At 36.7% G+C, this 26,763-nt stretch overlaps 1 protein-coding gene across 1 annotated transcript in view; it reads left to right on the forward strand.

Annotated features, from left to right (window-relative positions):
* Nucleotides 1-20,707: 20,707 nt before the first annotated feature.
* Nucleotides 20,708-26,763, forward strand: part of CDH19 (cadherin 19, type 2) — a 79,804-nt gene continuing 73,748 nt past the window's right edge. Inside the window, exon 1 of the mRNA XM_010862321.1 lies at nt 20,708-20,867. The gene's annotated coding sequence lies outside the window, so the exon portion shown is untranslated. The remainder of the gene's footprint in view (nt 20,868-26,763) is intronic.

A 26,763-nucleotide genomic window follows, 5' to 3' on the forward strand; every position in this document is an offset into this window, starting at 1 on the left:
AGGGTCTCTTTTCTTCTTTAATATAAGAAAATGTATCTAAAACTAAAGAAATGGGTAAGGTCATCATAGCTTGAAAATAGAGTGAAGGACCACACTAGATGAATCATGCTTTGCACACTATCCACAGGTCATCTACTTTTTCTCTCCTTCTGTTTCCTATGCCAGCTTTCCTCCTGGCAATGTGGTGATAAGGGTTGAATTTGAGCACCGAGTAAGGAGGCTCAAATGATGGAAGGTACCTGGGACTAACACATATACAGAGACAGGCAGGGACACACACACACCTGCATATAATGTAATGGGCCATTTAGCAGGTATTTTGTTTGTGTATCTTGAATAAAAATCACTTCAGGAAAAGATTGATGCCACCAGGGGGATGATTTTAAACATCAAGTATTAGGAGTATCTCACGTTCCTCATTGGAGAAGGCGATGGCACCCCATTCCAGTACTCTTGCCTGGAAAATCCCATGGATGGAGGAGCCTGGTGGGCTGCAGTCCATGGGGTCGCTAAGAGTTGGAGACAACTGAGCGACTTCACTTTCACTTTTCACTTCCATGCATTGGAGAAGGAAATGGCAACCCACTCCAGTGTTCTTGCCTGGAGAATCCCAGGGACGGGGGAGCCTGGTGGGCTGCCATCTATGGGGTCGCACAGAGTCGGACACAACTGAAGCGACTTAGCAGCAGCAGCATGTTCCTCATATGTAGTGAGTACATGATGAATACTGAGGCTGTGGTGTTTCAGGTATACTTAGTGTTTAATCAATACAACATACTTCGTTAGTCTTTTCTTCTCACTGTATCTATGCTCAGCACAAATTCATATTTTACTTACTTTATCTAGTGGACCAGGTCTCAATAGTTACTACTTCATCTTATCTTACATCCTGTATAAATTATTCCAGTAACTCATAAGATACTTGCTTGCTTTAGTTAGGTCCATCTACCCTTTTTACTAATTTTCTTCTCTTCTAAAGAAATTAATATTGCCACAGAAAACAGTAAGTGCATTTTAAGTCCAAATTGCATAATTTCTCAGATACAAACAAAATATAATTCCAAGGGTGATGCTTCCTTTTATCTTTCAACTGTTTTTCTATTTCTTTTATTCAACTTTTTAAATTTAGGAATGATTGTTTTGAAGTGCTGTTAATATATTTCAGGCAGTGAGTTTGGCAAAGTAAGCATAAATGATGAACATTTCATCATTAGCAATGTTTTCGCTTTGGCTCCTTCTCTTCATTCTTTCTGGAGTTATTTCTCCACTGATCTTCAGTAGCATATTGGGCACCTACCAATGTGGGGAATTCATCTTGCAGTGTCCTACCTTTTGCCTTTTCATATTCTTCATGAAGTTCTCAAGGCAAGAAACTGAAGTGGTTTGCCATTCTCTTGACAGTGGACCACGTTTTGTCAGGACTCAGTGGTCAAACAGGAGATGATAAGAGTGAGCATTGACATTTTAGGAATCAGTAAACTAAAATGGACTGTAATGGGTGATTTACTTCAGATGACCATTATATCTCCTATTGTGGGCAAGAACCCCTTAGAAGAAATGGAGTAGCCATCATAGTCAACAAAAGAGTCCAAAACGCAGTACTTGAGTACAAGCTCAAAAACAACAGAATGATCTCTGTTTGTTTCCAAGGCAAATCATCCTATATCACAGTAATCCAAGTCTATGTCCTGACCAGTAATGAAGAAGCTAAAGTTGAATGGTTCTCTGAAGACCTACAGGACCTTCTAGAACAAACATCCAAAAAAGATGTCCTTTTCCTTATAGGGGACTGGAATGCAAAAGTAGGAAGTCAAGAGATTCCTGTATTAACAGGAAAATTTGGCCTTGGAGTACAAAATGAAGCAGGGCAAAGGCTAACAGAGTTTTGCCAAGAGAATGCACTGGTCATAGTAAACACCCTCTTCCAACACTTAAGAGAATACTCTACACATGGACATCACCAATGGTCAATACCAAAATCAGATTGATTATATTCTTTGTGGCCAAAGATGGAGAAGCTCTATACAGTCAGCAAAAACAAGACCAGGAGCTGACTATGGCTCAGAACATGAATTCCATATTGCCGAATTCAGACTTAAATTGAAGAAAGTGGGAAAACCACTAGACAATTCAGGTATGAACTAAATCAAATCCCTTACGATTATACAATGGAAGTGACAAATAGATTCAAGGGATTAGATCTGATAGTGCCTGAAGAATTATGGACAGAGATTCCTGACATTGTACTGGAAACGGGGATCAAGACCATCTCCAAGAAAAAGAAATGCAAAAGGCAAAATGGTTGTCCAAGGAGACCTTACAAATAGCTGAGAAAAGAAAAGACATGAAAGGCAAAGGAGAAAAGGAAAAATATACCCATTTGAATGCAGAGTTCCATAGAACAGCAGGGAGAGATAAGAAAGCTTTCCTCAGTGGTCAATGCAAAGAAATAGAGGAAAACAATAGAGTGGGAAAGACTAGCGATCTCTTCAAGAAAATTAGAGATAGCAAGGGAACATTTCATGCAAAGATGGTCTCGATAAAGGACAAAAATGGTATGGACCTAACAGAAGCAGAAGATATTAAAAAGAGGTGGCAAGAATACACAGAGGAACTATACAAAAAGATCTTCATGACCCAGATAACCGTGATGGTGTGATCACTCACCTAGAGCCAGACATCCTAGAATGCAAAGTAAAGTGGGCCTTAGAAAGCATCACTACAAACAAAGCTAGTAGAGATAATATAATTCCAGTTGAGCTATTTCAAATCCTAAAAATATGATGCTGTGAAAGTGCTGCACTCAATAAGCCAGAAAATTTGGAAAACTCAGAAGTGGCCACAGGACTGGAAAAGGTCAATTTTCATTCCAATCCCAAAGAATAGCAATGCCAAAGAATGTTCAAACTACTGCACAATTGCGCTCATCTCATGCACTCATCTCACATGCTAGCAAAGTAATGCTCAAAATTCTCCAAGCCAGAATTCAACAGTATGTGAACTATGAAATTCCAGATGTTCAAGCTAGATATTTAGAAAAGGCAGAGGAACCAGAGATCAAATTGCCAACATCCATTGGATCATAGAAAAAAGCAAAATAATTCCATAAAAACATTACTTCCGCTTTACTGACTATGTCAAAGCTTTTGACTGTGTGGATCACAGCAAACTGTGGAAAATTCTTCAAGAGATGGGAATACCTGATTGCCTTACCTGCCTCCTGAGAAATCTGTTATGCAGGTCAAGAAGCAACAGTTAGAACTGGACATTCAACAACAGACTGGTTCCAGATTCGGAAAGGAGTACATCAAGGCTGTATATTGTCACCCTGTTCATTTAACTTATATGAAGAGTACATCATGAAAAATGCTGGGCTTGATGAAGAACAAGCTGGAATCAAGATTGCCAGGAGAAATGTGAATAACCTCAGCTATGGAGTTGATACCACCCTTATGGGAGAAAGTGATGAAGAACTAAAGAGTATCTTGATGAAAGTGAAAGAGGAGAATGAAGTAGTTGTCTTAAAACTCAACCTTCAGAAAACTAAGATCATGGCATCCAGTCCCATAACTTCATGGCAAATAGATTGGAAAACAATGGAAACAGTGACAGACTTTATTTTTGGCTCCAATATCACTGTAGATGGTCAACATCCACATGAAATTAAAAGATGCTTGTTCCTTGTAAGAAAAGCTATGGCCAACCTAGACAGCATATTAAAAAGCAGAACATTACTTTTCAACAAATATCCACCTAGTAAAAGCTATGGTTTTTTCCAGCAATCATGTATGGATCTGAGGGTTGGATCATAAAGACAGCTGAGCGCCGAAGAATTGATGCTTTTGAACTGTGGTGTTGGAGAAGACTCTTGAGAGTCCCTTGGACACCAAGGGTATCCAACCAGTCCATCCTAAAAGAAATCAGTCCTGAATATTCATTGGAAGGACTGATGCCGAAGCTGAAACTCCAGTACTCTGGCTACCTGATGCGAAGAGCTGACTCATTTGAAAAGATTCTGATGCTGGGAAAGATTGAAGTGGTAGGAGAAGGGGACGGCAGAGATGAGATGGTTGTATTACATCACCAACTCAATGGACATGAGTTTGATTCACTCTGGGAGTTGGTGATGGACAGGGAAGCCTGGCATGCTGCAGTCCATGGGGTCACAAAGAGTCCGTTATGACTGGATCCACTGAACTGAACTGAACTGAGCATTGTAGATACACTGAATCATCAAGTCAACAAATAGCAAGTCCTCCAATCCTAAAATTTGGCCTAGATTCTACAGAAGAACGAACAGTGAATTATATATATTCTCCCAGTTCAATTTTGGGAGAGGTGAATGTGGCATAAATTAACCACATCATTTCCTATTCCTAGGAATATAGGAAGTTGTCTTCTTCAATCATATTGAGAACCAAATGACCCAACACTAACCAGTAAGTTTTGAGTGAAAGTGATATAAGCCACTTTCAAGCCTTGACTTAAAAAAATATTCTGCAACCATTCATTTTCTTTCTCTTATGCCACAAACTTATATTACTGAAGTTTTCCAGAAAGCAGAGATACAAGACAGAAGCAACCTGGAGTCTTCATCTATGCTTGGAGGTGAGCTAAGCTGTGTAAAAGCAAGAAATAAGGCCTCCCATATTTAGAAAAACCTAGTGTAAAATGCAATCACTGATAGATATTCTCATGCAATGATAAAATTGATATGCAATGATTTCTGTTGCTGGAAAATGTCAAGGAGACGGACCTTCAGCATGGGAATCAGATATAGATACATTAAGAAGGTATCATTTAGGATTGTATTTGACAGACTTGGACACAGAAATAGGTTAAGAAGCATTGCAGACTGATAACACTATGAATTAAAACATTATGTTGGAATACATAAGGCCTTATATTGAAGTTTCTAGGAGCCCAATTAGGCAATTGCAAGGATATACACATAGAAGTTGAAAATGTAGTATAGAATTCTGGAGAGTATTTTTGTTTAGCATTTTCTAAACATGAATTTTTGCATGGAGAATTTTTGAGAAAAATAGTGAGGATAGAATTTTAATTAGTCAAAGTAGTCTAATATCCTCAGAATGATTTTTTTTTTTACTTTGTGAGACCCAGTAAAAATGAAACTATTGGGCCTTTTGTTCAAACACTGTTAACAATTTAAAGATGGCTAGAGCAGAGTATTGCATCAAAATATTGCTTAGTCACTCAGTTGTGTCCATTCTGTGACCCCGTGGACTGTAGCCCCCCAGGCTCCTCTGTTCATGGGATTTTCCAGGCAAGAATACTGGAGTGGGTTGCCATTTTCTCCTCCAGGGGACCCTCCTGACCCAGGCATCAGACCTGAGTCTCTTGCATTGCAGGTTGATTCTTTATGACTGAACCACCAGGGAAAGCCCTTGCATCGAGTGCAGGGTCCTTCTAAGAAAGGGCCATTGCTCATGAAGCCCTGTCTGTAGTGGATGGGAAAAAGAATATGATGTGTTTGGGTGGAGTTGCAACTAGGGGTAATGTGTTAGATAGACACCACCCGCAGTCCTCAGAGAGAGGACATGTTTTCAGTAAGAAGTTTTTATAGTCACTGAGAATGGAAGATACGACCATCAGTATAAAGGACAATGTCTAAACATGAAAAGTGCTGGTGCAAAATGAAAATTTCTGGTCCATGTATATATAGTATCTGTACAGTGAGAATAAAAACCATGGCTTTAGTAAGAGGGAAAAAAGAAGAAAAAAAATATTCAGCAGGTATAAAATAGAACCTGCAGCTTCAATGTATTTGGGTTTCACATTAAATTACTTAGTTGACTGACTACTGAAATCCATTTCACTACTGTTTCCCATGAGTGTCTCAACTGTGTTCTAGTAAATGGAAAGTCTATAGCATTTACAAGCATTCTACACCACTACAAGGTCCTAAAGATAACCCTCTTATATTTTGGATAAAAGCTTCCATTATTATCCCAATCAGGATGAATCTGTGGGGCTAGTCATCCTAACAGACAAAATCCACCATCACTAAGAAAACAAAGTATTGAGACATTAACACACTTATCTTTAAGAGTTTCTTTTGGGCTTTACAAGAAAGCATTTAATTCATTATTTTCTGTATTAGTCTTGCCAAATTGTAGTAAGTATTAATAATACAGTAACTTTACAAATATAGCTTGAGGTAAAATAAACATATAGCTCCTCCATATGTCTTCATTCAATCATAAAAACAAATATAAGATTGATCATATAAATTTTTAAATGAACAAAATCAGTTTAGAGGAAGCATGCTTTGGGCAGACAAAAACATTATAAATATTAATATTTGCTCTAGCCATATTGAAAAGTCTTACATTGGCATATGGTCCCTTCTTTTTACATTTTAATTCAAAATATACTTACAATACTTTTGTTTGCTCATCATGACATCTTTCATTCTTTCTCAATCACTAATATAATCTCATTCTTTGATAGTATCATGGGAAAATTCAGAGGAAAAAATATAGAAAGGGAAGGACAGAATCATTCTTATGATTTTTTCCCCCAACACAAAAGTTTATGACATGTAAAAATAAACATCTAATAAAATGTAAAAGTAAGCTTTGCATTTTATTAGAATTGGATCCAAGGAACAATAATTGACATGATTTCCCACATCTGGCAAGACTTCTAGATACAACTTGATAAATTCGCCATAATAGATAATGCGGTAGTCATTTTAGTGCTTTAGCTTCAAGTGTGACAAGTCTGCTTACATACAGAAGAGATTCTACTCATGCAGGTGGGTGTATTCTCCAACAGCCTCTGAGGGGGCACCTTTATTTCACCAAGTGGGCAGCATAGTGTTTTGTTTCTGTCACTGATGTTGAGTCTTTTGTTACTTTGTTTTATTCTTTCAGACCCTTTTTAAGCAATTTTAGGTACTCCCCCAGATATGCAACCTCCTCCGTTATCAGCATCCTAAGAGGGGCACACGCGTCACAATCAATGAACCAACACTGACACATCCTTATCACCCAAAGTCCATGGCTTACAGCAGCACTCACTCTCAGTGTTGTACATTCTGAGTTTGGACGAATGTATAATGAATGACATATGCCTCTCATTATGCAATAGTATCATAGGGACTATTTTAGAAAACTTTTTTACCTTCTTAGGGTGAATTAGAAGAAATTATGAAACACAGGACTATTTCTTCCTTAAAGTTTTTAGTTTGTATTTATAGGGTATAAATTATTTTACTGTGAAAGTTAATTAAGGAAACAAAAAAACACATTGCTTTTTGTTCCTCCTCCACTATTTAATTTTTAAACTTTTAGGACACTGTTTGCTCACTGTTTTTACCAATATTTGCAATTAATTATAGCAGTATGTTATCTTTTGCCATATTTGGAAGAAGTGAGGACACATTCTTAACTCAATGTTTCCTTTCCATTTCTAGTGTCTTATTACAGTCTACTGTAAAAATACAAATCTTACAGAGAGGATTAATTAAAAAAAAAAAAAAGTGAATGAGTTTCTCCTTTAAGGAAAAAGAGTATTTTGTTCTCTTTGAGGAAAAATATACTATACAAAACACTAATGAGCTGGATGAGAGAGATATATTAAAATCCAAGAAATGCTCAGAAAGGAAGTTAGAAAGCAAAGCAACGGCATCTGCTAATAAGTCAAGGCTTGGGGTAGACACAAAGCTTGTATTCTTATGCCAGATAGGGTAGAACTTGGATTTAGATTGTCCAGTTAAAAACAAATCCAGACTTAGATTAGGGGAGACTGTATCCAGAAGTATGACTTTTGTCCTAGGGTTGGTTGGTTGGTTGGTTAGTCACTCAGTCGGGTCTGACTTTTGAGACCCCATGAACTGTAGCCCACTAGCCTCCGCTGTCCATGGGATTCCCCAGGCAAGAACACTGCAGTGGGTTGCCATTTCCTTCTCCAGGGGATCTTCCCCTCCCAGTGATTTCCTGCAGTGCAGATGGTCTGTTGTAGGGAGCATGCTCCAACTTCAGAGATATGCCCCAGTCTCAAAATCAAACAGATAAAGGCCTTTAAAAGACAAAGTTGAACAAGAAGGGATAAGCAAAAATTAACAGATATTTTTCAGGAAAAGTTGGACAGCCACATGGTAATGACCTGTGGAGTCTGATGGGAAACACACCTTACTGTGGTCAGTGGATCATGGCAGCACTGTTTATAATAGCCAGGACATGGAAGCAACCTAGATGTCCATCAGCAGATGAACTGATAAGAAAGCTGTGGTATTTATACACAATGGTGTATTACTCGGCCATTAAAAAGAATACATTTGAATCAGTTCTAATGAGGTGGATGAAACTGGAGCCTATTATACTGAGTGAAGTAAGCCAGAAAGAAAAATACCAATACAGTATACTAACACATATATATGGAATTTAGAAAGATGCTAACAATAACCCTGTATACGAGACAGCAAAAGAGACACTGATGTCTAGAACAGTCTTTTGGACTCTGTGGGAGAGGGAGAGGGTGGGATGATTTGGGAGAATGGCATTGAAATATGTATAATATCATATATGAAATGAGTCGCCAGTCCAGGTTCGATGCACGATACTGGATGCTTGGGGCTGGTGCACTGGGACAACCCAGAGGGATGGTATGGGGAGGGAGGAGGGAGGAGGGTTCAGGATGGGGAACACATGTATACCTGTGGAGGATTCATTTTGATATATGGCAAAACCAATACAATATTGTAAAGTTAAATAAAATGAAATAAAAAAAATAAAAAAATAAACCCTACAGGTGTAATGAGAAAAAAAATAAAAATAAAAAGCTGGAAAGGGGGTGTGCTCCACCCCACTTAAGGAAAAGCTGGTAAGGGGGTGTGGTCCAGAGTCAGCGACCTGTAGGTAGCAGAGAAGTCTGGCTGAAGTTTGGTTGAGACAGAGCGCTGCTGCTAAGTCGCTTCAGTCGTGTCCGACTCTGTGCGACCCTGTAGACGGCAGCCCACCAGGCTCCGCCATCTCTGGGATTCTCCAGGCAAGAACACTGGAGTGGGTTGCCATTTCCTTCTCCAATGCATGAAAGTGAAAGGTGAAAGTGAAGTTGCTCAGTTGTGTCCGACTCTTAGCGAACCCATGGACTGCAGCCCACCAGGCTCCTCCGTCCATGGGATTTTCCAAGCAAGAGTACTGGAGTGGGGTGCCATTAGAGGGAAATAAACAGAGAGTTGTAAACAGTGACCACTGCTATTTCATCATTTTAACAAAATCATCTTTTTTAAGAAAGAAAATGAGAATTCTTGGAGTTGAAGAGCTATTACTGCTGTGACCCTCTTTCATAGTACCCCTCTCAGCCACCTGTCCAGACCTTAATCTCTAGGCCTAAAAAAGAGGATTGTCGTTTTGACGGTCTTTCGAACTATTTTACCTGCTAAAATTGTATTGTCTTCAATTGCTTTTATTTCTTTTCTGATATTGATTTGGCACATAATATAATCTTTCAAAATAATCATGTATGATGTGTTTTTTGGAGCAAAGTGTTTAAAAAATAATTCCATGCTTTGATATTTATGATAAGGGTTAGCATTGGCATTTGATGGCAGAGTTCCATACAAAGCTGGTGGGGTCTATTCCCAGAATATTAATGTAAAAGTGCCACCAAAGTATTTATTACACGATGTAAGAAACTGCATGTGGTGGCTTAGCATTAACCATAGACATACTAGACATACATTAATAATGTAAAGCAATGACTGGTTTCAGATCCAAGTACATAAGTATGCCTATTTATTATCATTATTATGCTATTTCTTATCATCCTGTTAATCATTATTTATTACCCTTCTGTTGTTATTGCACAGTGTATTATTCACATATATTATTAACATCTGCATACAGATTTATTGTCTATCTGATAATCTAGTAAAGAAACCTTTTGAAAACAAATCACTTGTGTCTGCCCCTAACTCTTGCCAACTCAAGCTCATTTCACACTCTTTAATCACCCTCTCAACAGTCCCCAAAGGTAATAGTGAAGATGACAGGGACTGGTATTGTACTTCGTAAGCTTGAATTATAATTCTATAATTTACTCTGTGTATAATTTTCAGGAAGTTACTTGAGCTCTCTAACCTATAGTCTACTCAATCCTAACATGGGAAAACTGTCTACCTACTGGGGTTGTTGTGAAGATTAATTAAAATAATTACGGGAGGAATATATAAGAGTAGTTGAGGTATTAACGAATAAATGTATCTTCCTTATCTGTAGGCTTATATCATGTAGTATATAAATATAGGGAAATTTAAAGTGTTAGGCTTCCAGTAATTTAATCCAGAAATTCAGTCAATTCAGTTGCTCAGTAGTGCCCAACTCTTTGAGACCCCATGGACCGCAGCATGCCAGGCTTCCCCGTCCATCACCAACTTCTGGAGCTTGCTCAAATTCATGTCCATCGAGTCAGTGATGCCATCCAACCATCTCATCCTTTGTCCTATTCTCCTCCTGCCTTCAATCTTTCCCAGCATCAGGGTCTTTTCCAGTGAGTCAATTCTTTGCCACAGGTGGCCAAAGTATTGGAGCTTTAGCTTCAACATCAGCTCTTCCAATGAATATTCAAGACTGATTTCCCTTAGGATTGGCTGGTTGGATCTCCTTGCAGTCCAAGGAACTTTCAAGAGTCTTCTCCAACACCACAGTTCAAAAGCATCAAATCTTTGGCACTCAGCTTTCTTTATAGTCCAACTCTCACATCCATACATGACTGCTGAAAAGCCATAGCTTTGACTAGATGGACCTTTGTTGGCAAAGTAATCAGATCAGATCAGATCAGATCAGTCCCTCAGTCGAGTCCGACTCTTTGCAACCCCATGAATCGCAGCACACCAGGCCTCCCTGTCCATCACCAACTCCCAGAGTTCACTCAGACTCACGTCCATCCAGTCAGTGATGCCATCCAGCCATCTCATCCTCTGTCGTCCCCTTCTCCTCCTGCCCCCAATCCCTCCCAGCATCAGAGTCATTTCCAATGAGTCAACTCTTCTCATGAGGTGGCCAAAGTACTGGAGTTTCAGCTTTAGCATCATTTCTTTCAAAGAAATCCCAGGGCTGATCTCCTTCAGAATGGACTGGTTGAATCTCCTTGCAGTCCAAGGGACTCTCAAGAGTCTTCTCCAACACCACAGTTCAAAAGCATCAATTCTTTGGCACTCAGCCTTCTTCACAGTCCAACTCTCACATCCATACATGGCCACAGGAAAAACCATAGCCTTGACTAGACGAAACTTTGTTGGCAAAGTAATGTCTCTGCTTTTGAATATGCTATCTAGGTTGGTCATAACTTTCCTGCAAAGTAATATGGTTGGGCAAAATCTCTTGCAAATAGCAATTATAAATTCTAAAATTAGAATATAAAGCTATAAGTATGTTTCCAATTTTTTTATTGCTTGCACATAAGAAATTAAAATATGCAAGTGTGTATGTGTGTGTATATGCTTTAAATGTTTACACTGAAAAAGGTTGAAGGTCTAAAATTAGTAATGTAAGTGTCTTACTTTAGAAGGTCCCCTCCTAAAAATGGCAAACCAAATAAATGGAAGCAAAGAATAGTAAATAAGAAAGATGAAAAACCAATAAAATAGAAATAAGTAAATCAATAGAAACAAAGCTACTTTTAAGTAGTGAAATTGATAAACCTTTATTTATAATGAGAGAGAGGGATCTAGTCAAATTATCCTTTCCTCAATGACTTTAATGCATTCAGAACTAAGTCAAATACCTCCACATTCTTGTTCTGCCTGTATTTTTATGCTTAACTCTTAACATTTTTCCACATCCACCTTAAGATCCAAGTATGCCAATTTTCTATGCATTCCATTAAGATGACATTCTTTCTCCTCCTCTTGCACATATGGATACCGTCCTAGGTGTAAGTAGACCTAATTTCTCATCGAGCTCAACATGAGCACCATGTCTTTTGGAAAAGTTTTCCCAATTGCCTCCACACTTTCATCTGTAAAATGGTATGGGGAGGGAGGAGGGAGGAGGGTTCAGGATGGGGAACACATGTATACCTGTGGTGGATTCATTTTGATATTTGGCAAAACTAATACAATTATATAAAGTTTAAAAATAAAATAAAATTTACAAAAAATGTCAGCAGAGTAAGCCACATCCTCCTGTGGTCTGCTGTTATAAAAATATCACAGCACTTATTAAGGTATAAGAAATACAAGGTTCTTTAATACATGCCATGATTCTTGCAGGGAAAGGCAGTAGGGTTGGTTTTTTTTTTTTTTTTTGGGGTTTTGTTTTTGTTGTTGTTTTCATCTATTTCTAGCCTAGTGCATCACACACAGTAGTACTCAATAAATTCTTTGAATGAATGGAAGCTCTGTATCCACTTGCATCCCTAAATATAAAGCAATGTGATTGAGTGGAAGAATCTGCATCATTTTTGGCATCAGATAGAAACTTGAGATTTGGCTGCAAAATGTTCTAGTTGCATGACATTTTCAGAGCTTTAGTTTTCTCATGTCTTATATGAGGATGAAGATAATACCAACCAACATATATTATGATGCCTGACAATTGTGTATCACCTAAGAGTCACAGCATCCTTCACCTTACTGCTACTGGAAGGCCTGCCCTGAGAAATTACCATTTGTCGCACACAACACCATCTACTCCCTTTGCCAAAGATATTAGGCAAGAGATGCGAATCCAAAAAATAAGAGGCTATGGGATCATTGCTGATGTACATAGAATACTTTGACCCCTTAGAAGTTTCAACAGGAAAATAAGAATAGGCCTTTACTCAGTGGAAGTTGAAAATCTGTCACTAAGAGTTTATAGGTGTTAACAATCAGCCATAAACAAGATAAATTATAAATAAGCAGAAATTCTGAGTGAAAGAAACCAATACACAGAGAGGGGAGGTTAATGACATAATCTAATATTAATTGGAAAAGGTACAAAGAAAGAGAAAGTAGCCAGGTCATTTCTGGAGACCTATGAACTCCCATCACTGCCATCACCAGATCTATTATAACCTTGCCACGGCTCTTCTTCCCTTATTTCCATGAAAGTCCATTTAAAATAACTATAATGAATCTCTTTTCTTTACAACCCAAATTGCCTGAGCAATCACTACCTGCTTCGTAAATTTGCTATAATCCAGAGGACACTGAGTTTTACAATAGTTATTAATATGTCTCCCTTTTTCCAGTCATCACCCCTGGCATTCTAATCTCAGCACACAAACTAGATCAAGTCTTTAAAATGTAAGTAAAGTCACAATGTTTCTCATTAAAACTGTCCAATACTTCCCGTTTCATCCTTGTAAAAGCCAAATAACCTGAAATTGCCAGCAAGATCTTTTATACTCTGCCGCCACGTGTACAAGTAAACACACAGGCCACTTGCGATCTTTGTCATCACAATCACCACATCCTTCTCTTCCTCTCCTTCTCCCCTTTCCCCTCCTTCTCCTGCTTTCCACCTCTCTGCACTGCAGCCAAGAAGGATGCCTTGTTGTCCCTTGAGCATTTCTGGCTAACAGTTTTGTTTGACCTAAGCTTCTCTTTGGTTTGATAACTTCAGGGCTCACTCCCTCATCTTAGTGATATATTTCCCCACTATCTCCTCAGTTGGACTTTTTCTGAACATTCTGTATAAAATTTTGTGCTTCCTGCCCCATGACAATACTAACTACCCCCCATTGAGTTCAGTTCAGTTCAGTTCAGTGGCTCAGTCATGTCCGACTCTTTGCGACCCCATGAATCGCAGCACGCCAGGCCTCCCTGTTCATCACCAACTCCCGGAGTTCACTCAGACTCACGTCCATCGAGTCAGTGATGCCATCCAGCCATCTCATCCTCTGTCGTCCCCTTCTCCTCCTGCCCCCAATCCCTCCCAGCATCAGAGTCTTTTCCAATGAGTCAATTCTTCGCATGAGGTGGCCAAAGTACTGGAGTTTCAGCTTTAGCATCATTCCTTCCAAAGAACACCGAGGGCTGATCTCCTTTAGAATGGACTGGTTGGATCTCCTTGCAGTTTAGCTAAAAGTTCATTCAGATGTTTTCATAAGATATTAGGAGAAAATCCAAATGAACTTTTTAGGCCAACCTAACATATATTTTCAGAGAAGGCAATGACAACCCACTCCAGTATTCTTGCCTAGAAAATCCTGTGGACGGAGGAGCCTTGTAGGCTGCAGTCCATGGGGTCGTGAAGAGTTGGACACGACTGAGCGACTTCACTTTGACTTTTCACTTTCATGCATTGGAGAAGGACATGGCAACCCACTCCAGTGTTCTTGCCTGGAGAACCCCAGGGACGGAGGAGCCTGGTGGGCTGCTGTCTATGGGGTCACACAGAGTCGGACACGACTGAAGCAACTTAGCAGCAGCAACAACAACATATATTTTAAGTAAATATAAAGTATTTAAATTGTTTTGGGACTTCCTTGTTGTCCAGTGGTTAAGACTCTGTGCTCCCAATGCAGGGGGTCCAAATTCGACTCCTGGTCAGGGAACTATATCCTACATACCACAACCAACAATTCACACACCGCAACAAAGAACTGGTGTAGCCAAATAAATAAGTAATTAAAAAAAATTTAAGCTGTCTTTTAATAAAAAATCTAACATTTTAGTCAGCCATAGCAATTTATGACCCACAGATAAGCAAGATAATGTAGTGTGAGATGACTGCTACTGTGTAGATTTTTGTATATTTGTGTGTGTGTTTATTCATCTATTGATCAAATACATGTAATTTAATTTTTAAGTAAAATGTCCCATACATATTAATTAAAAACACTACATCACATGAATATAAAGCAGATAATTGTAAACTTTTCCTGTAAATGACTAGGTAAGAAATAGTTTCTATTTTGCAGGTCAAGTCTCTTGCAATTACTCAGTCTGCCTTAAGAACTTGAAAACATCTGCAATTTGGACAATATGTAAACAAGTTAGTATGGTTGTGTTCCAATGAAACTGATTTTTTTTTTTAACAGAAAGCTGGATTATTTGACATGTTAAATGTCTTATTTTGCATATGTGGATAAAATATCATTGAATTAATATTTAAGCATTACTAATTTTCAATGACTAGTTTTTATTACTTTAAATGCATGCCATTTAAGAAGAGTTTTTCTTTATATGCTCTGTGCTCAGTCACTCACTCAGTCATTCACTTTTGTCCGATTCTTTGTGACCCCATGGACTGTAGCCCACCAGGCTCTTCTGTTCATGAGCTTTTCCAGGTAAGAATACTGGAGTGGGTTGCCATTTCCTCCTCCAGGGGATCTTTTGGACCGAGGGATCGAACCCACGTCCTCTGCATTGGTAGGCAGATTCTTTCCCACTGAGCTACCTGTGAAGCACCTTTCTTTATAAAAATATATGAAAAATCTTTCATAAAATGTCCCTCAAATTATACTTGAGGGAACTTAAAGGAAATGGCAACTCACTCCAGTATTCTTGCCTGGAAAATCCTATGGACAGAAGAACCTTGGTGGGCTACAGTCCATGGAGTTGCAAAGAGTCGGCCGGGACTGAGTGACTGAGCACAAACAATAGGCCATCTCCTACAGTGTGGCTCAGTCTGCAGAGAAGCTGTTTTGTTCTTAAATTCTCTCCTAATCAGCTCTTGATTAAATACATATATCTCACATATCATCACAGAGTCTGGAGGTTATCATTCCTCTTTTACAAAGTGATTTTATTGGACTTTCATTTTGTTACATTTCATTTGGTCAAGCATCTTGTTTGATGCTTAAAATTGATGTGTGCTTTTTATTTTCAAGAGATGGTTGGTCAGAGTTTCATTTGCCTTTGTATAACTGTAACGAGATGTCTTACAAAATGAAAGATATGGATGACTGATAGATAGATAAATAGATAGTTCAAGAGCCAGGGTTCAAGAGTCCTAATGCTACATTTTGGAGGTTGTACTTCTGAATTCTATTATTCTAAATTGTTGATGTATTACCAATTACTAAAATATATATTTTTTATGGAATAGAACTTTTTTTATTTATGCATTATTCAATCATTTTTTTCTGTCTTGGAATTTATGTTATAGTTTAACCAGAGAGAATTATTCCTTAGATACAAACCTCCAAAGCAAGGTCTTCCCACAAAAAAGAAAAAAGTAACAAAACAGAAAATAAAATAATAAAATGTGGGTATATATGAACAGATACATTTTATTTATTTGTTGGTTTTCTTTTTTATTTAATTAATTTTTATTGGAGTATAGTTGCTTTACAATGAACACATTTAAATTGTACCAAACCTATGGCTACTGCAACTAGAATTTGAAAGATAAATCTTCTAAGACTATGCAAAATGTTGCCATATTCAATAGAATGTTTCTTTATTAGCCCCCAAGTTTTCAGTTCAGTTCAGTTCAGTCACTCAGTCATGTCCAACTCTTTGCGGCCCCATGAATCGCAGCACGCCAGGCCTCCCTGTCCATCACCAACTCCCGGAGTTCACTCAGACTCACGTCCATCGAGTCAGTGATGCCATCCAGCCATCTCATCCTCTGTCGTCCCCTTCTCCTCCTGCCCCCAATCCCTCCCAGCGTCAGAGTCTTTTCCAATGAGTCAACTCTTTGCATGAGGTGGCCAAAGTACTGGAGTTTCAGCTTTAGCATCATTCCTTCCAAAGAAATCCCAGGGCTGATCTCCTTCAGAATGGACTGGTTGGATCTCCTTGCAGTCCAAGGGACTCTCAAGAGTCTTCTCCAACACCACAGTTCAAAAGCATCAATTCTTTGGCACTCAACCTTCTTCACAGTCCAACTCTCACAACCATACATGACCACAGGAAAAACCATAGCCTTGACTAGACGAACCTTTGTTGGCAATGTCTCTGCTTTTGAATATGCTATATAGGTTGGTCATACCTTTCCTTCCAAGGAGTAAGTGTCTTTTAATTTCATGGCTGCAGTCACCATCTGTAGTGATTTTGGAGCCCAGAAAAATAAAGTCTGACACTGTTTCCACTGTCTCCCCATCTATTTTCCATGAAGTGGTGGGACTGGAGGCCATGATCTTCGTTTTCTGAATGTTGAGCTTTAAGCCAACTTTTTCACTCTCCACTTTCACTTTCTTCAAGAGGCTTTTTAGTTCCTCTTCACTTTCTGCCATAAGGGTGGTGTCATCTGCATATCTGAGGTTATTGATATTTCTCCTGGCAATCTTGATTCCAGCTTGTGTTTCTTCCAGTACAGCGTTTCTCATGATGTACTCTGCACATAAGTTAAATAAGCAGGGTGACAATATACAGCCTTGACGTACTCCTTTTCCTATTTGGAACCAGTCTGTTGTTCCATGTCCAGTTCTAACTGTTGCTTCCTGACCTGTATACAAATTTCTCAAGAGGCTTTAACACAAAAGGATTGATGTTATTTGAAATATATGGATTAGCTAGTGTTTTAGTGTTTATTTTATCTTCTCTTATTTATCATTGTGATATATGATCATGATTTTTTTTTAAAAGATAAAATACATCAAACTGGACTATTAGAAAAGAATAACATCTAAAGTTCACTCTAGGAAAGAAATTACTTTTCTTTTCAGCTTTTTGAAAGGCTATTTTACATATTTGTCTATAGTAAACACTGTTGATTGTCAAACCTGATTCAACAATCTAAATTTTAGTTGTTCGCATTAATCCATTTCTCTACTATGTAGTTCTTCCTCTCACGTGCAGTAATGGCTTAATTGTTCTAATCTTTTTGGCATAAGTTTTTCAGATATGGACAAAAGATTATATTAGTCAATAAGACAAAATTGAAGTTTTGGGGACACTCTTGGGGTGATAAATTACTCTTAAGCATAAGATGAGAGCAAATGAACTTGAATAACTGATTGCAGGGTGAAACCACTGGCTCCAACTAACCCTAAGCCAACTTCATCTTTTTATGTATGTTCCACATTTCTCCAAGGTTTATTCCGTTCTCTTAACTTTATTTTGTATTGTTGTCTCTATGGCAGCCAAAAAGAATCCTAATTGATACAATGATTGACAGTTAATATATTTTACATTATTTCTGTCAATATATATGAGTTTTTCTAAAATCATTCATGAATATTATTTTTTATATTATAACAACAATGTTATTATACATAATAGTGTTCTGCATGACTGCAGTGATCAGGAGGTAGACCTTTAATTCTGTCAACCAGACCACAGCTGATTGGAGCCTTAACATCTTATTAAAGTCATCTGGATCATCTATGCTGAGATATATGTACAGCTAAACTTTCTGATTGAAGTTTTATCTCCAGGGATTGAGCCTGAGTAACATTTGAATTTGTCCTCTGCCCGCTGTTAAGTCTGAATTTCATTAGCTGCTCCATTCTGCAGCTAGTCATTAGATTTACATTTCTTAATTATATTTTTTTAAAAAGAAATTGGTGGCTCGTCAGAGCATTAATGAATTGTAATATGATCATTTAATCTTAGATTAACTCAATTCAATCCTAGTCTGATTTCTTCTGAAACTACACTCTCTTTTCAACAGCCTGCTGTCAGATGACATTTGCAGAATTCTCCCGGACTGCATGCGAAAGCTGATGATTGTTTGCTAGAATGTCTCTGTGTACTTATGAAACAGTGTCTGTGCCTCAGGAATGGTCCCCCCTCCCTATGTGTGTTCTATGATGTGGAGACCTCCAGTAACCCGTAGTGCACCAGTGGCTCTGTCTCTCCTATGGATAGTGCTGTACTTAATTCTGAGCTCTTCCTTCTGTATAACAGTCATGTTCCACGCCCTATTTCTTTACTCTCCCACACCTAGATGTGAGGAAAATGTGGTAGAAGTAATCCGTAAGCTTTTTTGATGGCAAGTCCCATCAGTCCAGTCAAGTCTATATTCTTGGTTGTGATATACAGACTTGCTGGATTCCCCAATGTGGTATTAAGAAATTTTCTTCTTCCAGGGTCTATAAACTCTTAGACATTTAGAGCACTTTTTGCCTAGATTAAAAACAAATCTAGTTGGTCACTTTGCATAGGTGTTTTATAACAGATCTGTAGTTAACGAAATAAAAAATTGCCATTAATGGTATTCTACATAAAACACATAGTTTCAAACTGTTCACTATTTAGAAAGTTTGTTCCTGTCTCAGCAGATTTTCTACAGTCCTGATTGCCCCTTTAGTGGTTTTATAACAATCACTGTATAAAACGCTGACCCACACTTGCTCTCTTTTGCCTGAAGATAAGCCCTCGGGACATCTTGTTGAATAGGGCTATTGGTTGAAAAAGTGTAATTGAGTTCAGAGTGGAGCTGGAGACTGTATCAATGCAGGAAACTATACCCCATAAAATATTAGATTCGTAGTCCAAAACTGGAATATAGATGAATTGGGAGTTCATTACGCAAGTGAAATAAGGCATTCACAGAAGGATATGCTGCCTGAGTCCACACACATGAGGTGTCTAAAGTCGTCCAACTCAGAAGCAGGGGGTAGAATGTCAGTTGATGGGGCCAGGGACAGGTGGAAATGGGGAGCTATTGTTCAACAGGTGTAACATTTCAGTTACACAAGAGGAGCGATTTCTAGAGATCTGCTGTCCAACATCACGACACAGTTTACAGTCCTATACCACACACTTTAAAGAAGTTGTCAAGAGGGTAGCTCCCATGTTAAGTGTTCTTACCACAATTTTAAAAAAAAAGCTAACAGGGAAAAAAACATTTTTTGTTTGGTTTTGCTACATGTTACACAGGCCTTTACATTTCTTTAGTAAGTGGTAACCAGAATTGTTTTATATGAACTCAAAAATGAAGTAAGCATGAATCAGATAACCTATATCACATAATCTATATCGTTCTCATTAGCATTGTTTGTAATCCCTTCCCCCTCTCCTTCCATTGTTATGGTAAAAAGAATGAACATGCGTATCCTCCAGATAGTGCAGGATTTGTCTATTTCTGAATTTGAGACTGTTTCCTGCAATGCTTGCATATGTAAACCATATAAGTGTTAACATTTATAGACATCAATCATGGTGTTAAATACTGTTCATATTCTTTACCCTTTCTCTGATTTGGTTCAAAAATGATTTTTAATTAAAAATAGCTTGAGTAACAGTATAGAGTGTAAATAGTGTAGAGTGTAAACAGTATAGAGTGTAATATTATGTAGTTCACTATAAACAACAGTAACTATTTATAACAAAACCTAACTATAAATTTGATAAAATAAATAAATTTAGGTAGTTCATATACCAAGGGAAAGAAGAGGATTATAATTTAGACATTGCCCTCTCTTTCTGTATTTTACTTCATTCCTGAGTAGAAAGACTGAATTTAGGAGCAGCCAGAAATCATAGAGAGTTTAAAAGCTCTTCTCTTTTTAGTAACTTTTGTGCCTGCTTTAAATTGATCATTTGTTTCATCAGCTAATCCTCAAGTAGAGGGCATGTCCTTTCCACTTGCAGAATTCTCTTACATAAGTTGAATTCCCTCCTTATCACCTCAAGCCAATAAGCACTTTATTTTCTTTTTTGTTTGTTGTTAGGAAAAAGAGGGGGGAAAAAATCAGCTCATAACTATTTGCTAGAGCTGTCTGCATTTTAATCCCAGACTATGAACGGACATCAGAGTGCCCTTATGATATTTTGCACAAAGGCTCAGTGTTCATGGCTCTACTCAGAGAACCCAAAATAGCATTCAGTAAGCAGTGACATACTGAGGGTCTTGGTACTACAAGCACAAGTGTCTGTAACTCGGAGCAATGTGGCACATGTAAGGTTCGAGGAGAAGCCTGTGAAGCAAAATCGGGGCAAACTCTCCTACTATTCTTCCTGTGTTTCACGTGAATTTTGAATTTCAGTCTCTTCAGACCTTACTGAAGATATACAGGTAAGAATGTGATCAGCAGGCAAGTATTAATTATATAAGCTAACTCAAAGAAAATAGAGTGAAAAAGTAATTGAAAAACTAATTTCCACTTCATAAGGAAAAAAATTTCTAAAAATCTCCAAACTTGGCGTGTACATTGAACATTGTCTAAAACAAAGATCAATTTAGCATCTCTGCAATTCAGATTCAGGAAAATAAAAGTTCTTTATATCTAGAAAATTTAAAACAAGTTTCTTGGGAGGAACGTAGCATCTTTCTCCAGGATTTTGTTTCTTAATTTTTTAAAAAATATTTACCACTCTACTATCAGATACCATGTCAAGGTTTAAAGTTATAAACCTTAAAGATATGTGGAAATATTTATTTATAGAATAAATATTTTAAATAATAAATTATTTATTTTTTAGTAAATGATATTTATTGTGGAGATTTCCACATATCTGAATAAAATTATATGTTTCTTTAGAGGATAATTTCTTATTAAAGTTGACATATACTTATTTTATTTTCTTTCTTTTTGTCAGGTTTTTTTGGTTATCAAATTTTTCATTGACTTTCAAACATTCTTAAAGTGAAAAAGTTTAAGTAAGAATGTTACAAAAATAATAATAATAAAAGCAAATTATTGAACACATTATGAATATAAATACATACATATTCAAACACGTACACATATTAGCTTTCAATCTATTATATCCATTTCATGAAGGTTAATTCATCAAATATGAAATACACAAAACTAAAAATTAAGAAAATGCAAATTGTGAAAGGGATTTATTATTGTCTCAATTCTGATTTATTGCAAGCAATTTTAATTGGGTTATTAATTTTAATAAAATATTTCAATGTAAATTTGCCAAAGCATTTAGTAAATCTATAACTAGCATATGAAATAACATATTAAAAAGTTAACAAAATGTGTAAGTAGAATGTCAAAGTTTTTCTCAGATTATGTAAATTTATAGTTCAGTTCTATAAATCTGTTTATTTTTTTAATTACTATATCTGGAGAGAAGACTTTTTATTTGCATAAAATATTTGCTAATTTATAATTATAATTGAGATATATCTATATATTAGATCTATTTGCAATATCAAATAAAGTAATAAAATAGTATACTTTCATATAATATTATTTATTTCAAATTCAAAGTACTTTAAATGTCTAAATATCACTAATATGCAAATAAATATTTATAATTTTAAATTAGAAAATATTTAGATTTAAATATAATCTGAATATTTTTGTTTACCAAATATTTTTAACAAAATATTTAAAAATATTTCCAATAAGAATAAACATACAAATTGATAGGTCTAGAATTGCTTAAATTTTTAAATAATGAGTTTATGAAATCTAGAAATCATTTGCTCTCATCTTCTTTATATGTGTTTTCTTTAGCAACACCTTTACCGATAACTGAAATGAATCAGATCATTAGGTAAATTATATAAAATTTTTACAGTTTCAATTTAGCACGTTTTTTATTTGTTTCCTTTTTTGGTTAAACACACACACTTTCACACAATTTTTAGAAATCTTAAAGCATAGATTATCTACTTACGCATTTTGTTTTATTTTGTTTTCTCTTTTGAAATATTTCTAAGGTACTTACCTCCAGGAAATTTTTAAAAATTATTCAATTAAATTATCATAAATTGAAGTTGCTTTAAACTGACGTGTACAAATTTTTCCCATGCATTCATAAGAAATCTATTGCTTAGAAATTTATCATAATATACTACATGTAATTTGATAAATAATAATCAATAACTAATTATGAACTTTTTGCCAGTCATGCTCCTAACATTATTTTATATGTAAAGTGTTATAATATAGTATTTGACAAGTTATTGAGTAGTAATGCAGTAAGAATAAATGCATTACACAGTTTAAAAGAAGATATTGATTTTCATATCCCTTTCTTTAGATTAGGATTTATTGATACTGACCATAATGTTTGAGGACTATGCTGATGAACATGAGGAATTAGAACTTTTATATTTTGTTGTCATGATGACTTTCCTTAAAAACTATGATCATCTAATAGCTGTATCTTTGTTTTGGTGTAACAGATTAAGGATAAAACACAAATACAGAACTTCATAACCCATATGAATCCTTTCTTTCTCACAGTGCTGATAACAACTCATAATTTGAGAAATGAATGAGTTACTTTTGCCATGCTGACCAGAAAGATGTTTGACCTTTCTTTTAAAGGCTCACAGTGTTAGAGTTTTGTTGCCACCACTCAGTTAAGAGAATTCAGCTCAAATGCTCTAAAAATCTACCTTTTCACAACTTCTAGAAAACCAGTTTCTTTTTGAGACAATGCATGCCCTTTTGAAATAATGCATGAATATTCAGAAGTGATCCAGTCAGACAATTCTTGTTTCACATTAAAAAAAAAAAAACGTGGCTCTAGAATTAGTAAAGTAGAAATATTTTTGTCAGAAGTTTGTCTCATTAATTAGTACTCAGTAAAAGACATTCAGGATCATCAAAAAATGTCTTACAGTTAAAGGAAAGCATATAATTTTTCAGAGACTCTGCTTTGGCATCTGAAATCAAGTTTGAAATGTCGTCAAAGAACAGTGACTTATCAACATACAAGATCAGTACATTTACATTTTTTTCTGCTCCTTCCTTCTAAGAACTTAGATGATAAATGAATTTCGTAAATTAGCAGGATAGTATATTAAAGTGGGAGTACTTTTGGCACATCAGTTACAGCTAAAAATAACCTAGGTAATTTTCTCTAAGTGCAAAATTTAGAAATGTCATTCCTGTGGAAATGAGGAAATTGTACATAAATCATGGGAAAGGAAAATGCCATCGTTTTTCTGCCTTTAAGTTGAATTATAGCTGAATTGTTTTCAAGAGTTTGCCATCTATTTTATTCTTAAAAATCTCTAGTGGAGCATCAATGACCTCCTTTTTTAAGAGATTTGGGTTTTTTTGTTTTGTTTTGGTTTTGGCCACGAGGCTCGTGGAATGTTAAGTTTGCTGAACCCAGGCTCTGAGCAGTGAAAGCGCAGTCCTAACCACTGGGCCCCTAGAGAATTCTCATTACCTCTTTTTTTGTTTGTTTGTTTTGAAGTTAATTGATTTACAATGTTGTGTTAATTTCTATTGTACAAAAAGTGATTCACGCACATTCCCTTCTCCAGGAGATCTTCCTGACCCATTCTGTATTGCAGGTGAATTCTTTACTGTCTGAGCCACCAGGGAAGCCCTCTTTTTCATATTATTTCCCTTTATGATTTATCACAGGATATTGAATACAGTTTCCTATATTATACAGGAGGACTTTGTTGTTCACACATTCTCTGCATGATAGTTCACATCTGCTACAAACCCCCAATCATCCTTCCCTCACCATCCTCCCCTGGCAGTCACAAGTTTCCTCTCTCATGTCTCTGAGTCTGCTTCTGTTTCATAGATAAGTTCATTTGTGTTATCTTTTATTTTTTATTGTATTTTTGAAGCATCTTTACATATCACTCATTTAATTGCCCTACAAATGAGCTCTCAAACACTGTAATTTCTATGTTAAAAATTGTTTATGAATTCCAAATGGGTAGAGACATGTATCTGCTTTCCTGTCATTTGCAACTCCTTCGAGAGACACATCTACCATTGGAACTCATCTCGACCTTTAGCCACTCTTCAATTCACTCTTTTCTAATTCTTGAGAAACACTTATAAAATTCTTGAGCTATTCATCACGAGGCACCGGCCATTGGTTTTTGTTTTTAATTAATGCAAAGAAGCCAAATCTGGACACTTCAGGTACACATTAGCACTTGTTCTAGACTCCTCTGGTGGTGAGTTAAAAAAGATATCTATTTTTCATGTTCATTTGTAATACTGATTTTTCTTATTAAATATAACTCACTATCAACTCTACTTTCTGGATAGCATATAGTTTCTCTACCAAGAAACTATGTAGCTATCATTGTCATCAGTTCAGTTCAGTCGCTAAGTCGTGTCCGACTCTTTGCGACCCCATGAATCGCAGCACGCCAGGCCTCCCTGTCCATCACCAACTCCCGGAGTTCGCCCAGACTCACGTCCATCGAGTTAGTGATGCCATCCAGCCATCTCATCCTCTGTCGTCCCCTTCTCTGTCCAAAACCTCTTTAAACATTGACTGGTTGTATATGTCAAAAATTGTTCAACTAGCTTCAACAATTAGAACAGTCTTTTGGACTCTGTGAGAGAGGGAGAGGGTAAGATGATTTAGGAGAATGGCACTGAAACATGTATAATATCATATATGAAACGAGTCGCCAGTCCAGGTTCGATGCACGATACTGGATGCTTGGGGCTGGTGCACTGGGATGACCCAGAGGGATGGTATGGGGAGGGAGGAGGAAGGAGGGTTCAGGATGGGGAACATGTGTATACCTGTGGCGGATTCATGTTGATATATGGCAAAACTAAAACAATATTGTAAAGTTAAAAAAGAAAATAAAAAAGATTTCCAAATTTTTTACACAATAACAATGCATCACAATAATGCATTGCATTTCTAAATGCCAGTTTATTTCTGTAGGACAGAGTTTTGGACCTGAGTTTAGTAGATTAAACAGTCTGAAATTCTTAACATTCTTGGAAGATATTTTCTAATTTCAAAATATCATTCCAAGTTATTTTGCTGGTATGAATAACAACTAATAACAAGAAGCTATGGATTAGGAATTTAGAGGTCATAGGAGATTAGTGCATATCTTTGAAAGATTTATGAGGTAGAATTGACCATAGATGAAGCTTGAATATGCATGAGAGGTAAAGGAGGAAAACATTAAACAGGGAATTTTTATTCAACTGAGGGTTTCTGAGTGGAGGCTGGTTTTATTTGGTGAAAGAAACAACATAATCATGATGTGGAGGGCCCACTCCAGTATTCTTGCCAGAAAAATCTCATGTACGGAGGAGCCTGGTGGGCTACTGTCCCCAGGGCCAAGAGTCAGACACAACTGAAGTGACTGAGCACACATGCACGCAATGATAGAGAATGAAGAATAAAAGATGATTATCGAGGTGCCTCTTGGAAAATAGGTTTGTAGATCAGGAAATAGATATGTATAGACTATTCAGGAGATTGCTTTGTGATGCTTCAGTATATAAATATTAACTGAAGCTGGAAAACCAAGAGATAAACATGTACTGAATGAGCAAAAAATTTTTTAAGAATGGACCTTCAGAATTTAGGGCAAGAAAATGAGATGGAGATTCTACAGGCAAAAGAGAAACACAAATGTGTACGGAGATTTGCAAACCAAAAAAGGGAGCATTTTTAAAAGGAATGTGGTTATTGTGAAGGCAACAATATGTTATACCACTGTGAAGCTAATCTTACAGTAATAAATAAAAGTGGTTTTTAGATTTTGTTAAAATATAATGGAAATTTTCCTTTTGATCTTGATAGATTGGTTGCATTGCACTATTAGGGTGGGGAAAGCTAAATTACACTTTTCTGTAGACTGAATGAGAGAACGTGAAGACAGTGAATGGACATTTATTCTGTAATATTTCCCCTCCATTTGCTTCAATATTTACTTTTGGATGTTGTGCCTTTTGAATTCGTGTTCTAATTTCCTGATCTTTTCTATCCAATTTTCTATATCTATGCATCATTATTCTAGTACCTAAGAGATCTTCTCATATTTATCGTTTAACCCCCCCTCCCCCCACCTTTTAAAAACTAGTCACTAGATTCAACTTCATTAGATGTTTTTTTTTTTTTTTTTTGGCAATGACTAAGGTGATTGATTTAGACCTCCCCAAATATCATTCCGGGCTTCCCTGGTGGCTTGGTGGTAAAAATCCTCCTGCCAATGTAAGAAGTGAAGTTCGATCCCTGGGTCAGAAAAATCCCCTAGAGAAAGA

This window comes from Bison bison, unplaced genomic scaffold, assembly GCF_000754665.1.
Source record: "Bison bison bison isolate TAMUID 2011002044 unplaced genomic scaffold, Bison_UMD1.0 scf7180017864481, whole genome shotgun sequence".
NCBI classification, from domain to species: Eukaryota; Metazoa; Chordata; class Mammalia; order Artiodactyla; family Bovidae; genus Bison; species Bison bison.